The sequence below is a fragment of the Aricia agestis genome, chromosome 6 (assembly GCF_905147365.1).
Source record: "Aricia agestis chromosome 6, ilAriAges1.1, whole genome shotgun sequence".
Classification (NCBI taxonomy): Eukaryota; Metazoa; Arthropoda; class Insecta; order Lepidoptera; family Lycaenidae; genus Aricia; species Aricia agestis.
This window is the reverse complement of record NC_056411.1, coordinates 11946822-11963446: the sequence shown is the minus strand read 5'-3', so window position 1 is coordinate 11963446 and position 16625 is coordinate 11946822. Positions and strand designations below refer to the sequence as shown.

Genomic DNA, 16625 nt, shown 5'->3' with positions numbered 1-16625 from the left:
TAATACCTGAGTAGCCCTGGAGTTTGAATAAACGTAATATGTTTATTTGAAATTCCGGCGGCTCCCTAACCGTGCAATGCAATTTCCTAAACGCAAACTCAAAATGGGACATTAATACAAAGTAAACCTAGTTTCTTATCTCGAAGGAAGCTACACAAAGGAAAACAGGCGTCCCAGGCATGTGTCGAGTGCGCAGTAAACATGCACGGATAAAATATACAAATTTAATTTTGATAATGCATGTGACGTCTCTTTGTTCTACAAATAAGTTGTTATCAATGGGAAATGGAAATGGCAAACAAAATATGCTAATGATTTAATGAATCGCTTCTGCATTTTATAACCACATTCATCCGATACAACAAGAAAAACCAACAAAACAAAACAAGCGAAAAAGGGAGAAACATAGCTTGAAGTGATCGATTTCACTTACATTAATTTATAATGTCTTTAAACGAGCAATTCTTGTATATTATCTATATATAATTGGAATCTTGGAATCGGCTCCAACGATTTTTATGAAATTTAGTATATAGGGGGTTACGGGGGGCGATAAATCGATCTAGCTAGAAATCATTTATAGAAAATGTCATTTTATTCGTGTTTTATCGAATACCGAGCAAAGCTCGGTCAAATAGCTAGTTTATATGTAAACATAGAAAATAATATTAAATCGGATCTATAAAACATACAATTTCTTGATTTAAATAATATGGACCGGAGAAATACCACGTTCTCACAGAAAACTGGCGTGAAACAGCGATTGGGCTGTGTTTCGCAGAGTGAGTGAGTTTAGCGGAGGCCCAATCCCCTACCCTATTCCCTTCCTTACCTTCCCCTATTAACCTATTCCCTCTTAAAAGGCCGGCAACGCACCTGCAGCTCTTCAGATGCTGCGAGTGTCCATGGGCGACGGAAGTTGCTTTCCATTAGGTGATCCGTTTGCTCGTTTGCTCCCTTATTTCATAAAAAAAAGTTTCAGACATAACATACGGTGAAGCCCTTTACAGGAAAACTTTCAGCTTTTATAAAATGACAAAAGTCGGGCTGTCGCTGGCTCTTAGGCTATATTATGTTATATTTTCACAAGCATTTTCGGATACTGTTCCCTCGGATAACACAAGTATCATACGGTAATAAATTTAATTCAATGAAAGCCTCGGGAGACGTAATAAAAGCATCGGAGTAAATAATAAGGATGAAAAAATAAGACGGATAACCGCTAACGTTCGCGATGAAAGTAACAAAGGTTAATTGAAAGACATACAGCCTGCTTGGTTTCGTTTAGTGTTTACTAAGAAAGATGGATCGTGTGAACGAAAATGACAGCTGTAATATATATTTTCTATCAAATAAAGTAAATAATAGGTGTTGTTTTTCTGCTTGAAAAATAACCACCAGTACCTATTATAATTAAACAGGCTGTATAATAATAATAATTTTTATTATTAACAGCCTTTTATTAATAAAACCGGCCACCACACCGATTTCGGTGACGGTGGCCGGTTTCATTGAAACCAGGCCAGCTCCTCAAAATTACTCCTGCGCGAGTAATTTTATAGTGCCCAAGTGTGTGCGCAGTACACAAGAGCACTCTCTATTCCTTTACTCTCATAACCCAGTGGGACGGAAGACCGACACGACCGGCGCGGGCGAGAGATCAGGCGCAGGAACGACTTTTTACATGCCCACCCGACGCATGGATAGTCTTACTTGTCAGACAATCAGGTGATCAGCCTGCATTGTCCTAACGAAACTTGGAAATAACATGTTTCCAACGCGGGAATCGAACCCATGACCTCGACCACGAGTCAAGAGCCGCGCTCTACCACTAGACCACAGAGGCTGATGTATAACAAATCAGTGATAAAAGTATGTATCGTATGGTGCAGAAAAAGTATCTTTTTTTTTTCATCATTGCCACAGAGGTCGCCTAATATTTATATAGTTTGATTAAAATATTTTATTTATATACTCCTCAGTAATCTTTGAATGTAAAACTTAATTAGTAAGAGAATTACTCAAGTTCTTCTCGCCTACAACGATTTCATTCTCTTTCATATTCAAAGAATCCTTTCTGCGAAATCGCATTTTGCGGTGGTTTATTTATTTTGTATTAAGCTGCGTCTTATTATATCTCCGTTTTACCATTTATAAGTTACAAAGCTTAATTCGTATTTATAACTACAGCACTGTTATGAAAAATTTTACTCAATGTCTCCGTGGTCCAGTGGTTTAGAGCGTGTCTCTTAACTCGGATGCCGTGGATTCAACTCGGACAAAGCTTATCACCTGATTCAAAAGAAAGATAATATACAAAAATCAGTTCTGAACAAGAGATCCGTCTCATGGTTCATACGACTGGCAAGAGCCAATCGTATGAACCATGAGACGGAATCCTAAGTGCACATTGGCTATATAAAGACACATTGGCAATATCCGCCTGAGGGTCGAACGTCTGCAGTCTCACCACAAGGTCAACTTCAGTTCCTTTGTGGTGAGAGTATCGACGCATCTTCTGTCGACCTTTGAAGCGGAGGAATTCTGGCCGACTGATGTGGTTTACCGAAGGTTCTGTAGGAGACTCTGGAATGAAGCGAGCGTCACGTCGCCGTTAATTCGTGAAAAAGTGTACTTATTAAGATTATAATTAACTAGCCATTTGACCGAGCTTTGCTCGGTATTCGATGAAAATGACATTTTCTAAAAATGATTCCTAGCTAGATCGATTTATCGCGCCCGAAACCCCTTATATACTAAATTTCATGAAAATCGTTGAAGCCGTATATATATATATATATATATATACCTATTAAGGTATATATTGTATGGGCCTACGTAGCCATTAGACATTAGTCTAACATACATATCTTATATCTTTAAAGGAGCGAACAAAAAAATTGGTCTTTCAGCGCTGCTACTTTCACAGTGAACTCTCAAGGAACACATACACACCCTAAAGTATTATCACTTATTTTTGTTACACCCTGTATATATATATATATATATACATATATATATTATTTACTTATATACTTATTTTTTTTACACCCTGTATATATATATATATATATATATATATATATATATATATATATATATATATATATATATATATATATATATATATATATATATATATACAGGGTGGGGAAACTCGTGACGTTCGGGCGCTTGCCCATACAAAAGTGAAAAAAAAAATTGGTCTTTCACCGCTGCTGCTTTCACAGTGAACTCTCTATAAGGAACACATACACACCCTAAAGTATTATCACTTATTTTTGTTACAACCTGTATATATATATATATATATATATATATACAAGAATTGCTCGTTCAAAGATATAAGATATGTATGTTAGACTAATATCTAATGGCTACGTAGGCCCATACAATATATACCTTTAATAGGTATATATTGTATGGGCCTACGTAGCCTGATTTAAATAATACTTAATCATCTGGCTAATATATCCAGCTATACATAGAGTCCATAATATTTTTCAAATCATTTTCCCGGTTCTAAAGCCTCAATTAATGGGAAAAAACCTCAATTACTACCCGTTTCATCACCTCATGTCTTCAATTATGAAAAATCACAAATCAACACGTCTTTGTGGATTAATAATATATTTACAAGATACAGATCTAAGCGACCTCAGAAGGGTTAGTACTTATTAACGTATTAAGCGTTTGATCCTCCCGATCGTTTATGTAATAATTCACTTAAAGTTTAGTTTCAGTTGACGTAGTTCCGATAAAGCCGGGGTGAAGATGTGACTGTAACTATACTCCACTGGGGCTAACTTGTCGCTAGCGGTCATTGACTCCCTGTCAAAAACTTGTCATTTTCCATATAAAATCACGATTGACAATATCTGACACTTCATTGTCAATCGCGGTTTATATGGAAAATGACAAGTTTTTGACAGGGAGTCAACGACCGCTAGCGACAAGTTAGCCCGAGTGGAGTATAGATCCATTACCGCTCAGTGTTCACCAAAAGTTGAAGAGAATTTTACGACCTCTGTGGCTCAGTAGTTGAGCGCGTGCAGGTCTAGCTCAAGCCGGAGATCGCGGGTTCGAATCCCGCAAACGAAACAAAGAGTTTCTAATGTTCCTAGGTCATGGATATGTATTAAATATTATGTATATCAAATAATAAAATCTTAAATAGACAAAATTATTAAATTTTGTAGCCTGGTATTAACACAAATTGTTCTTCAGGCATTTGCCACGCGGCCGGACTGACGTGATGTGAATTTCAATTAAAGATACATAATATTAAATTCGACGTTTGGATTTTTTTCCGTCAAAATTTTTACAAACCATACTTAAATATAAATTAAGTTATGCATCCAAATCATAAAAACCTCTGCCCAAAAAAAAAATCGAAAGTTATAATAGAAAAGTTGATGAATTTCATAATGTGTGAATGTATTAATGTTCCTGCCAAAAGTAAAACGGTTCTCTGGGGATATGTCCGAATGAATATAAACTTTTTCGAGCCGGGAATGTTCCGTGAAATATAATTAACGGGGATATTACATGTTTTTGACTATAATTTTTTAGCTGTAATTTACAAAAAGCCATAAATCATGTAAAACTGTCATGTAAAACAAGTTGCCCGGGTGTGCTGCCAATAGTAAAAGCAAAAGATCACCATGAGGTAAAAATAGAGGGGACATGACTTGCTCTCCTACAAAGTGCTGGCCATCTACTTTTCCTCAGTCCTACGAACCTACGTATACAAATCACAACACTGCTAAGTTTACGTTTATAAGAGCCACTACAAGAACTCTATAAAAGAGAAACATGCCCTAAAATATTATAACTTTGTTTTGTCATACCGCGTATGATCTGTGCCAAGTGTCAAGTGCACAACGCCACTATAGAAGTTTCTGCCACATTTTAACATACTTGAAAATTAATACAATTTTCAAAAACTAATTACAATAAAAAATATCCAAAACATTACCCCAGATGACGACAGGAAAATCTCATTTGTTTATACTCTTGGAGAACAATAAACAAAATTTTCATTATTGTTGCTTCTCGAAATGCCAGCATTTCGAGATGTCTTTACAATGCACATCAAATAAAAAAAAAAACGTTTAGTAAAATTGTGAAGTCATATTAATCCAAAGATCTTTTATTAATCATTGTCTTGCACAATAAATCATTTGTGGGTCTCGAGAAGCGATTTTCCTCATTCAAAAGAAAAAAAATTGGAATGTTTTCTAAATTTGACAATATAAATTACTATATTATCATCATAATTTTAAAGACAAAGACGCAAATAGTTGTGCCAAACTTCGGGAAACGTGCATTATTCGGGGCTAATTTTAAAATTATTCCCGGTACACAAAGTATCCTCATACCAATTGCAGCAAAATTGGTTCTTGAGCGTGAAGAAATAACAGACAGACATACAGAAGAGATTACAGACAGACAAATATACTTTCGCATATAGAATTATATTAGAATGGATGTAACATTTATGTAATCCATTTTATTTTGTTTTCAGATCAAATCAAAAGAAGTGGATCAATAAAAGGAGGTAAGTTGAAAATTAGTTATTCGAGTCATATCGATAAACACTTTAAGCTTTTCACACACAGCGACCATAATATAGATCCTACAATAAGTCCAGTGAAAACATAATAATATTACGAGAGAATTTATATTTTACACTGTATTATAATTTATAATAATACAGTGTAAAATATACATTCTTTCGTGTGTCGATCACGACTACATCTTTTAGGGAAAGATGTAATTGTCGAGATGTTAAAATATATTATGTTTTTATTCAACAGTATAGGCTCTTAAAAAAGTGTTTATATTATAGCTGCTGTGTGTGAAGTGCTTTACTCGGTTTCCCTTTTTCTATATATTAATTGTTAACTAAATAAACATTAGTAACTACCACACAACTTATTAAGGGCTTAAAAATATAGTTTGGATATGGCTTTAAATATAGTTTACAATGTAATTTCAAAACATCGTCAACGGAAGATAACCTTAATGATCCTCATTTCCTCAGTGAAGTGGTTTATTAGAAAAAATAGACTTACGTAAATTCAAAACAAAAATAAAGTTATTAAAAAGTAAAGAAAATAATATAAAGGGATCTTCATACAAGAGTCAAGAGTTCGTGCTTAACAAGGACACTCTTTAATTTCCACGAAGAATATGTAGGTTATGTTAAAAGGCACAAATCTCTCGTAATTCTGGAAATATTTCGAGATCTCGTTTGTTACATAAAATAAGTTTTTCGTGACGGTCCTTCATTACTGTGTTACCCCGTAATGAAAATATTTGTGAATGGAAACCGTATATAGTTTTTATGTTTTTGTCTGACAAATTCTATGGTTTTTGGTTCTAGTCTGATAGACTGGAAACATAGGAGACAAAAGTAACTTTTTTAGCGCTAAAGGTAGGTACAGTCACACATGCTTATTTCAAGCACGCATACCTAAACTAGTAATACTTAAACCTAGCAAAAGCCGATTACGAGCTTGTGTGTCCATGCATTGCTCAAAATAAGCATGCTTATTTGGAGCATGCCAAAAAATGGACAGGCGTGCGATTTACGAGCATGCAACCTGCGGCGCGGGTGGCGGGGGCGTGGTTAAAGCATCATGCTAGTATGAAGTAGTATCAACCAGTTTTTCGCAAAGGTAATAAGCATGCTTAATTAATAGAAGAAAATGTATCGAGTAAGAACAGCATGCTTGTTTTAAGGCTAGGTTATTCCAAATTCACGTTTCTAGAATGAGTAATTTTTAAAGAAAGCGTCATTAAAAAAACTGAAAAATATATACATGTATAGATACATCTTTTAACTAGTGACTTTTATGGTTAGAAACACAATACAGATAATTTTACTCGATAAAAAAAAATCCGAAACAACCTCGATTTTAAAAACGTTTTGAGTTTTATAGGACTTACAGGGACTCAATCAAAAAATAATTTGGATAGTTCGATTACTATTAAAATTTTAAAGAGAAATGTACGGATACATGTTTAGTTATACTATTTTTTATCTAAGTAAAAAGGTGTTTTCTCCTATTTCGCCCTATCATGGACGCGGCGAGCGTCGTAACCGCCACTGTACAAGGCACGCTGATATGAATGTTATTTTAATGTCATTTACGTCGATATTCGCACTGACAGACATCGGCCTGCTAATTTAGGAATAACCTCCCCTTAAGCATGCTAATAAGCATGCTGGGTTTGAGCATGTGAAACTGTACCATGCTATCACAGTAAATTCTATAGGTACAGCCTTCAGGATACAAATTACACACCTCAAAGTATTACCGCTTATAGATTTGTTATACCCTGAATAATAGTTAATTATTTCTTGGCAATGTATTTTTAATCAGGTTGGTTCTTGTATTTCTTATGATAATATTATTTCAATGAAAATATTATGTTAAAGTGGAGATTTAAATTATTTTATTCAAAAATAAGATCTCGCTACAAACATACTCTGACTTTAATTAGTGGACACAAAAAGAAAGGTCCTTTAATTAAGTACAAAAATTTCGGACATCTATTTCTCTTTATAATAAGTTTTCAGTCAAAGCAACAATTGTGGTAAATAAGTTACTTTTTTTAATAAAACAGAAATGTTTTCTATAAATAAATTAAATATGGGACGGCCTGCGTCACAAACATAATATAATTATTGTACTTTGTAGTTTATCACAATATTTTATATGGAACCTTTCATATTAAAATGCGTAACCTATTTATGACAACTAGAGATCGCCCAAGCCCCAATGGTCGAAATTCAACCCTAAATTTAATTAAGTATCTTCCTTCCAGTTTTAAGTAATGACTATTTCAGATTTATTAAAAAAAAAAACAGCAATCCATTTTTCATTTGACAACAGACTTCAGACATATACATACGAGTATAATTCGTGTGTATAGGCTTGTCAGTCAAAACATGGTAATGTGCGCGTTATAGTGTGTGTAATGTTTTATTTAGTTATGTAATGTATGATAAAAGCTGAGGATAAAAGCATAATTTTAAAACAATATAAGCTCGATGCACTCCTTCACCATATAAACTATAACTTTGCAAAATTTCATTCACCTTCGTTTCCGCATTTTTCGTCAAAAGGGAGCCAAAGTTTTTCGCTCGCGTATTAACAATTATAAATATATATAGATTACAATAATTATCACACTCTGTCATAGGCGTCATGCAATTTCTGTCAAACTCTTTAGTAAATAAATCATAAAACTTAGTAAGTACCTAACTCTGAGTGCGCTGATTTAAATAATCCACTTAATGATAATAATCGGCACATCTTCTTGGATGTAGAATAATCCGTACTCCAATGCTAATATAATAAATGCGAAAGTGTGTATGTCTGCCTGTCTGTTACCTCTTCACAACCAAGCCGCTGAAATGATTTTGCTGTTTAGTATGGGGATAATTTGAGTCCCGGTAAAGGACATAGGATACTATTTATCCCGGAAAATTTTACGGTTCCCGTGCGATGAACGAATTTTGGTGGAAGTAAGGGTATCTATAGTTAGTAATGCTATAAACGTAGCTTTATGACAGAAACAAAAAGTTGCGACGCAACTGAAAAGTTCAAACAATAGTCCGAATCTCGGTATAGACGTTTTGCACGCCAGTGATTTTATTCTGTGCGGTAATGGGGGGGGGGGGGGGGGGAGAAAGGGGGGGAGCAATTTGCAAGCCAACGTGTTCACCCTTTGACAAGTAAATTGACCCAGCCCGGGTAAACGAGTGTGCTTAGTCCAGTCAAACCCGGTTACGAGAATTATGATTTGGAATACTAAAAATATCATATACTTTATACCTTTCGTACGTCGTATTGTGAGGAAATCTGGTGAAAATTGATTTCATAATAGGGCTGTACAAAAGGAAATCTATATATAGAAAACTCAAAGGTGACTGACTGATTGACATAGTGATCTATCAACGCACAGCCCAAACCACTGGACGGATCGGGCTGAAATTTGGCTTGCAGATAGATGTTATGACGATTTTGATAAATTCCAACCCCAAGGGGTTCAAATAGGGGATGAAAGTTTATATATAATAATACTTCTTAACGCGAGCGAAGTCGCGGGCAAAAGCTCGTATCTAATAATCTTATCAAGTGTGAACGTTACGTTTTACAATATTGTTCTTATTTAAAATTTAATAAAGTTGATGATTTCATAATAATAAGATATTAAGAATCAAAGAATTCACAAGGAAAATTAGTAAAGACAGCATATTTAAATTTCCTCTCTTCTATTCTCCCATGGTTCACAACATTTAATTTCGAGAACGGCAAATTAAGCCATGTTTTACATAGATTAAGGCTTTTAGATTAATTAAAAGCGCAGCGATATAATATTAACGGAATTGTAATTCAATTCCAATTTGAGTTCTGATTAAATCGCTCCGGCCGTATTAATGCGACACCGTTTAATCAATGAAAACTGTGGTTTGACATTTCGAGCTCCACGCACACTGTTAGCAATTTTTTTCAAACTTCCTTACAAAATATAACCAAGGTGTTCACACGGCGCGCTGCGTCGTCGCAACGCACACATGACGGATTTTTGTCCACACTGTGCCTTTTTCTGTTCGTCAAGGGCATGCGTTGTAGCGCAGTCAACAGCGAACGTGAGGCATGCCCGCGACGCATGCCCTGTTACCGTATCCAAAAAACAAAAATGACAATGTCGGCGTTGCGTTCGTTGACACATTCAATTATTGAATGCACCAAAACGAAAGTTGAATGTAAGAAGATGAAGAAAATTGAAGACGAAAGCGCATAGTGTGGACATAGTTATTGACGCATAGCCGGCCACGCGGGCGTAACGTCATCGCCGTCAACACCCACTTCGTCTCGGGGGCTGCTGTCCGTCATGTGTGCGTTGCGTGCTGCTATCACGACGCAGCGCGCCGTGTGAATACCTTGGTTATTTGTATTTAAAACAACGCAAAGGCAGCGCTGCGTCGACGCAACGCTGACGCAACGCGCCGTGTGGACAGGGTCTTAGTCGGAGAATGAGTAAAATCACAGGCGCGGCGTAAGACAGGAAGTAATAACTCATTCTTCTGCGTGGCGAAAATAGTAGTGGTCTTAACTTTTGTCGCTCCTTTTTCATTAAAAAGAGTTTAATATGGTAAGAAAACTATGTTTTTTTGGGATAACAGAAAGAGAATAGGTATTTTTCGTGAATAAGTAAAAAGTAAAGTGAATTTTGTAAAAAGGGAAATGAAAAACTTACACTGCCTTGCCACTAAGCGTGAGTTTAATATTTTCAACTAAATCGCTTTCGAAAAAGAACAGGCCATTTAGCCGAAACTTTTAGTTAAACGTTTAACTTAGATGAGTCGAACGTCAACGTCATATTAACGAACGCTTATGTCAATTCCATACATTTTCATTAGCGATTCTATAACGAAGCGAAAACGAAAAGATTTTAGCTTACCCCCCTGGTAAAAATAAGTTAAACTAAGTGGGCACCTAGACCTAAGTTATACATTTGAGATTGCATAAATTTGCACCAAGCTAAAATTCGGTAAAATTGTTTAGAACATGATTAAAAATTTAATTTGAAAGTTTCCGATAATTTCCTTGTGTGGGAAAAAATCATCCAAACGACGATTACAACTTAACAACTTTTTGAATCGTTATATTTCAAAAACGGTTGCTCGCAGGAATAAAATATTGATACAGTTCTTGCAGATAATTTTATGATCTATAATTTTGTTCCAGACATTTTTATGAAAAAACTTAGCGTTTTGCTAAAAATCGTGAAAAACTAACTTTTTGGACCTTGAGTAAAAAAAAGGGGGAACTTTCAAATATTCTAACAATGTTACCGATTTTCAGCTCGGTGCGAATTTATGCAACCTCAAATGTCTAACTTGACTGGGGTAAGGATTCGATAAAATGAAAACGTGATATTGTCAATACAATTGCTCGTCTAGGCGGCCGGAAGGGCTTATTTTTCAATCGTCATCTTTTCAAATTATGAATTCACTTTGATATAATATTTTTAATGTAAAAATAACAAAGTGAATAAAAATCGCTAAAAAATCAGCACTTTTTAATATAATGTTACAATATTATTATAACTGGATGTACGCACACACCCTAAATAGCATCAGTAACACAACTATTTATCTTTTCATTGGAAAATTTTGAATACAAAACTGTACCGAAATATCCCTAACGTAATGCATACTGCGGTTACGTCCATATTTCAAATTATAAGCTCCGCTACACCTCACCGAGGCCACAGCACAATAATTGTATAGCTCTTTGTGGACTTACGGAAATTCCACATAAATTGGATTTTGTATTTTATTCGCTCCCACTCGGGACTTGAGCAGCGGCCCGCGTAGGTCAAAATTAAATAACTAATGAGGTACGCAGGTACAGCAATCTAGGGTTTTATTGCTTTACCTCGAGAAATCAGTGGGCAATCGATTTGCTCCAATTCGGTATTTTTCATAGATATATTTTTCGTCGTCTTCTTTCATTCAACTTTCATTTTGGCGCATTCAATAATTGTATGCGTCAACGAACGCAACGCCAATGTTGTCATTTTTGTTCAATTGCAGTGTCTGTCAGCTTATGCGCACATGTGCAACGAGAACATTTTACTGGGTGGAACATGTGCGACTTATTCGGTCATAAGAAATTCCAGAAAAAAGGAGCCAAGCGAAAGTTTTGGATACGGTCAGAGCACATGCGTCGCGGGCATGTCTCACGCGTGCTGTTGACTGCGCTATAACGCATGACCTTGATGAACAAAAAAGGCACAGTCTGGACATAACTATTAGAACACAAGAGTGGCACTCTTTAATCAAAATTTAAAAGCCGAGCTTTGTGAGGGCTCGCGTCGTCACACCTTGAAAAAAGAACAATCAATAGGCTTGATAGTTTTTCCGTAAAGTGTACCACAAAATGTTCATTGTTCAGGTTGTGGGATATATTAGGGCTCGCTTCGCTCGCCCTGATTACATAGTGTTAGGGTGAAGCCAAAGGAGCGTAATTTGTGAGTTGTGAGTCGCAGAATTTCGGCTGGCAGAAATTCTGCTGCTTTCAGTTCCATATAAAAGTCCTGTTTGATTCATGCACACGAGCATAGATTTGCATGAAAAATAATTTACGCGACCGAAATTCTGCGACTCACGAGTCACGACTCACAAAATTACGCTCGTTTGCCTTCACCCTTAGCGTATGAGCCAGCAACGACCAGACTTTTGTAATTTTATAAAAAATGGAAATCGTCCTGTTATCAATTTTGTTTTGATTTATCATTGTTTTGTTACCTAATAATATTTTTAGTAAAAAAATGTCTGTTTTCTGTCTTATAATATAAACTAGAGATCGCCCAATGGTCGAAATTCGACCTTAGTTTCAACGACATTAGGACTACTACCTATATTTTGTAAAAAATATTGACTTTATCATTTTCTTTTCAACTCTTGTCTCTGGGACTTAGCTGATCTCAGAATGACCGTGTAAGCATTGTCTAATAGTATCATAGATTCAATAAAAAAAACTATAATCCATTTTCAATTTGTCAACTTGTTGTCAACAGACTTCAACCATAAATAAAAGAGAGAGAAGTATAGGCTTGTCACTCAAAATATGTCATTTCTCATGTGTGTGTGCTGTAGTGTGTGTAATATTTTATTTGTTAAAAAAATGTATGATAAAAGCATAATTTCAAAATAATATTAGCTCGATGCACTCCTTCACCATATAAACTATAACTGTGCAAAATTTCATGCACCTACGTTTCCCCATTTTTCGTAAAAAGGGTTACAAAGTTTTTCGTTCGCGTATTAATATTATGAATAGTAATTCATTAATAACTGCCCAATATTTACCAGTTAAAATTATTACTTCGAATATCACAGAGTTATACGGAAAGCTATGTTCACTTTTTATGGTCCGTGTGTCGTGACAGAAAAACTTATGATAGGCGGACTCCAATTTTAACTGCTAAGTTGATGAAGTGGGCCGTTCTGGCGATATATACCCCGACCCCGAAAAGGTTAGTCATACTGAAAAAGCGTGGAACGTTGTTGATTTATCATGGTATAAACGGTGACTTGCGAATAGTACCTAATATCTGGATGTTGGCCCATGATGGAAAAAATATACGGTATGTTAAACAAAACAAACTGATAATATTTTAGGTGTTACATATTTTTTTATGAAATAAGGAGCAACCGAGCAAACGGGTCACTTGATGGAAAACAACTTCCGTCGCCCATGGACACTCGCAGCATCAGAAGAGCCGCAGGCGCGTTGCCGGCCTTTTTAGAGGAAATAGGGGTAAACGGGGAGGGTAGGGAAGGGAAAAAGGTAGGGGATTGGGCATGGTAAACTCACTTAGCTACTCGGCGAAACATAGCGCAACCGCTGTTTCACGCCGGTTTTCTGGTATCTCGTGGTATTTCTCCGGTCGAGCCGGCCCACTCGTGCCGAAGTTTGGCTCTCCCACGTAATCCCCTTTATGTTTCCACTTTCCCCTTACACAGAGCTCACTTCGAAAGTAGCCGTTGAAAGAGCTATTTGTGATTTGGGCAAGCGCCTCAGAGACATGCATTTGCATATAGTTTAAAAAAGTTTCAATTTCGGTGCTGCTATTTTATCACTTATATACAGCCTGTATGTATAATACAGGGGACACATCCTAAAGTCTAAAAACTATTATCTCTTTGTTTTAGTTACACCTTGTAATATTGGCGAATATAAACCTCTATAGGTTTTAATCCTACTTCCTACTAATATTATAAAGGCGAAAGTTTGTTTGGATGTATGGATGTGTGGATGTATGGATGTTTGTTACTCTTTCACGCAAAAACTACTGAACGGATTTTAATGAAAGTTTACAATAATATAGCTTATACATCAGAATAACACATAGGCTGCAATTTTAACCGACTTTCAAAATGGGGGAGGTGTTATGTTCGTTTTCTTATATTCAACGATTACCCCGCCGTTTGTTAACCGATTTTCAAAATTTTTCTTTTGGTAAATAGGGTATCATTCCAATTTGGTATTATATTCACAAAAGTGGTGATCTGATGAAGGATCCATAAGTAATCGAGGGAACTCCTCAAAATTTATATAGAAACATGTGGTGACTTCGGTTTCGTGAGAAGTATTCTAAGCATATGCTACCAACAAGTAAGATTTTGCACCAAGGTATACCTGGTATACCGTGGTTCGGAAGGTGCTGAGAGAACTCCTGATTCTTTATAGATACAAGTTTGGGAGTTTCGGCGTTGTTTTAAGAACGGAAAGCATATGCTACTATGCAAATTACATTCATCATCATAATCATCATTTTACCATTTTATACCATACATCGTCCCATGGTTATGACTTATGAGCCTATAATGACCCTGTTATTGGTACGTTTCATAGTCTTTTAGATCGAGACTCGAGTTTGTCAAGCGATAATAAAAAAATCTATACCTATCTAATATTATAAACAAGAGTAGGTATGTTTGTTTGAACGCGTTAATCTCAGGAACTACAGGTCCGATTTAAAAACTTATTTCAGTGTTAGATAGCTCATATTTATCGAGTAAGACTATAGGCTATATATTATCACGCTAAGAGTAATACGACCGAAGAAACTCAGGAAAATGTGGGAAAAACGGGGGAAATATTAGAAATTACGAACTACTGGAGCAATTTTTATGGCAATATTTGGCACAGATATGGAATAAACCAAGTGAAGGGAGTAGGGACATAAGAGCTATTTTTTGTGGAAAAATGTACGGTTTCCTTAAAATTCCTTATTTATGCGGGCGAAGCCGCGCGGGACATCTAGTTACCCATAATTTAGGTTGATTGTTCGTACTTTAGACGTTATTTGCGTTCACAGATATTATTATATCATGGTTCAAAGCACTTTGATACTAATTTATGTCAAAATATTATTATGAATTTGTAGTTGATGCTTAGGTTATGTTCTACAGGATTATTTTAATAATCACAACAAACAAAATTTTATATTAAATTGAAAGCTCACAAAAATAATCTGATTCAAAATCTCTATAAACCAAGTTACGGTCCAACTCAACCAAATATAATTATTTTTTATAGAGGTATGGATTAAATGAATCAGATTTAAAAATGAACCAAATTGATATTATTAATTCATTGGTTTTATACTGTAAAATTTTTGGCTCAGTTTTTCATAACAAAATATTGTGTACTTCTTTAAAATTCGTAGTTCCCCCTTCCGCCGCCTTCTGCCTTCTATTCCACAGTATTTTATTTTCGAAGTTACCATTAGATAATATTATAATATTATGGTTTATACCTTGATGAGTGGCAGTCTTCTACGGTGCGTTTCTGCCGCGCGCTGTAAAACTCTGAAACGAACTGTCACCAGCAGTTTTTCCGGACCTATACGACCTGCAAACCTTCAAGAAGAGAGCGTATTCCCTCTTAAGAGGCCGGCAACGCACATGCAGCTCTTCTGATGTTGCAAGTGTCCATGGGCGATGGTAGTTGCTTTCCATCAGGTGACCCGTTTGCCCGTTTGCCCCCCTTATTTTATAAAAATAAAACTAGCGGACTTGCGTTATTTCTGATCGCGCTATATTGTTAAGTTCGTCAGCTGGGTTTGGCATAATCCGATCAAATTAAGTCCACCGTCTCTGACAGTAGGTACCACCGGAGTTTGTATATTATGTGCAGTGGCACTGCACAATTTATTTTGTTATGAACATATTTTACTTTATCAACAAAGCCTTTTTTCGTATGAGGGTCTTGTGTATTTCCAATTATCCGGCGTCCACGTGCTTTTGACCGTACGTGCAAGCGGGCGCCCGTGCGTGTCGAATAACAAGGATTTTATTAAATTACACCAGCAATCTGCTGACCGTTACGTCTCTCTCTTTCATGCAATATCTCATTCTCTTTTGCATTCTGTTATAAAATTAAATTTAGAAATTAAAAAACAACAGTTGTCAACAGTGTCTTTTGCATTTTGTATCCCATGTCACTGATTGTCTCGATTTGGTTCGCTGAAAACTGACTCTTAAACTATAATCAAACATCTACATTAGCGGTCCCCCGACACACCTTGACAACAATTATGGACTAAAATATCACTTTACACTTAGAAATTATTTAAACTTAAATTCAGTAAAATATATTATTTCATTACTTTTTAAAGTTGTTTGGCGGGGTTTTTTTTTAAATTTCTTAATTTAATTTTATTTCATGCTTTTTAAACTTGTGTTGGTTATAAAGAATAATTCCTATCAACAGGATACCATATTACATGTCATTGAATACCATCTAGGAATGTCCTTTTGGATGAAGCCGTCAATATGAGTCCAAACATGAAAAGTCCACTTTGGGTTCATATGGAGCTCGGCTCCTATAGAGTCCAGGTGATGCTGCAGCAGCAGCATGCAAATTTATTGGTTATCTACCTACGTCTTACTAGTTGTCGCAATTAAAATGAACCCAAACACGAAACCATTGCACTAAGTTGGTGAGGAGTTGGGTATCCTATTGATTACCAGGTGATGCTGCAGCACCAGGTCAACTTTTCATTAATGTGTAAATATTCATAAATGT

General features: G+C 35.8%; 1 protein-coding gene across 1 annotated transcript in view; it reads left to right on the top strand.

Moving 5' to 3' along the window:
* Positions 1 to 16625, top strand: part of LOC121728458 — a 301224-nt gene that overhangs the window by 241422 nt on the left and 43177 nt on the right. The window contains exon 4 of the mRNA XM_042116649.1: positions 5528 to 5560. The gene's annotated coding sequence lies outside the window, so the exon portion shown is untranslated. The remainder of the gene's footprint in view (positions 1 to 5527; positions 5561 to 16625) is intronic.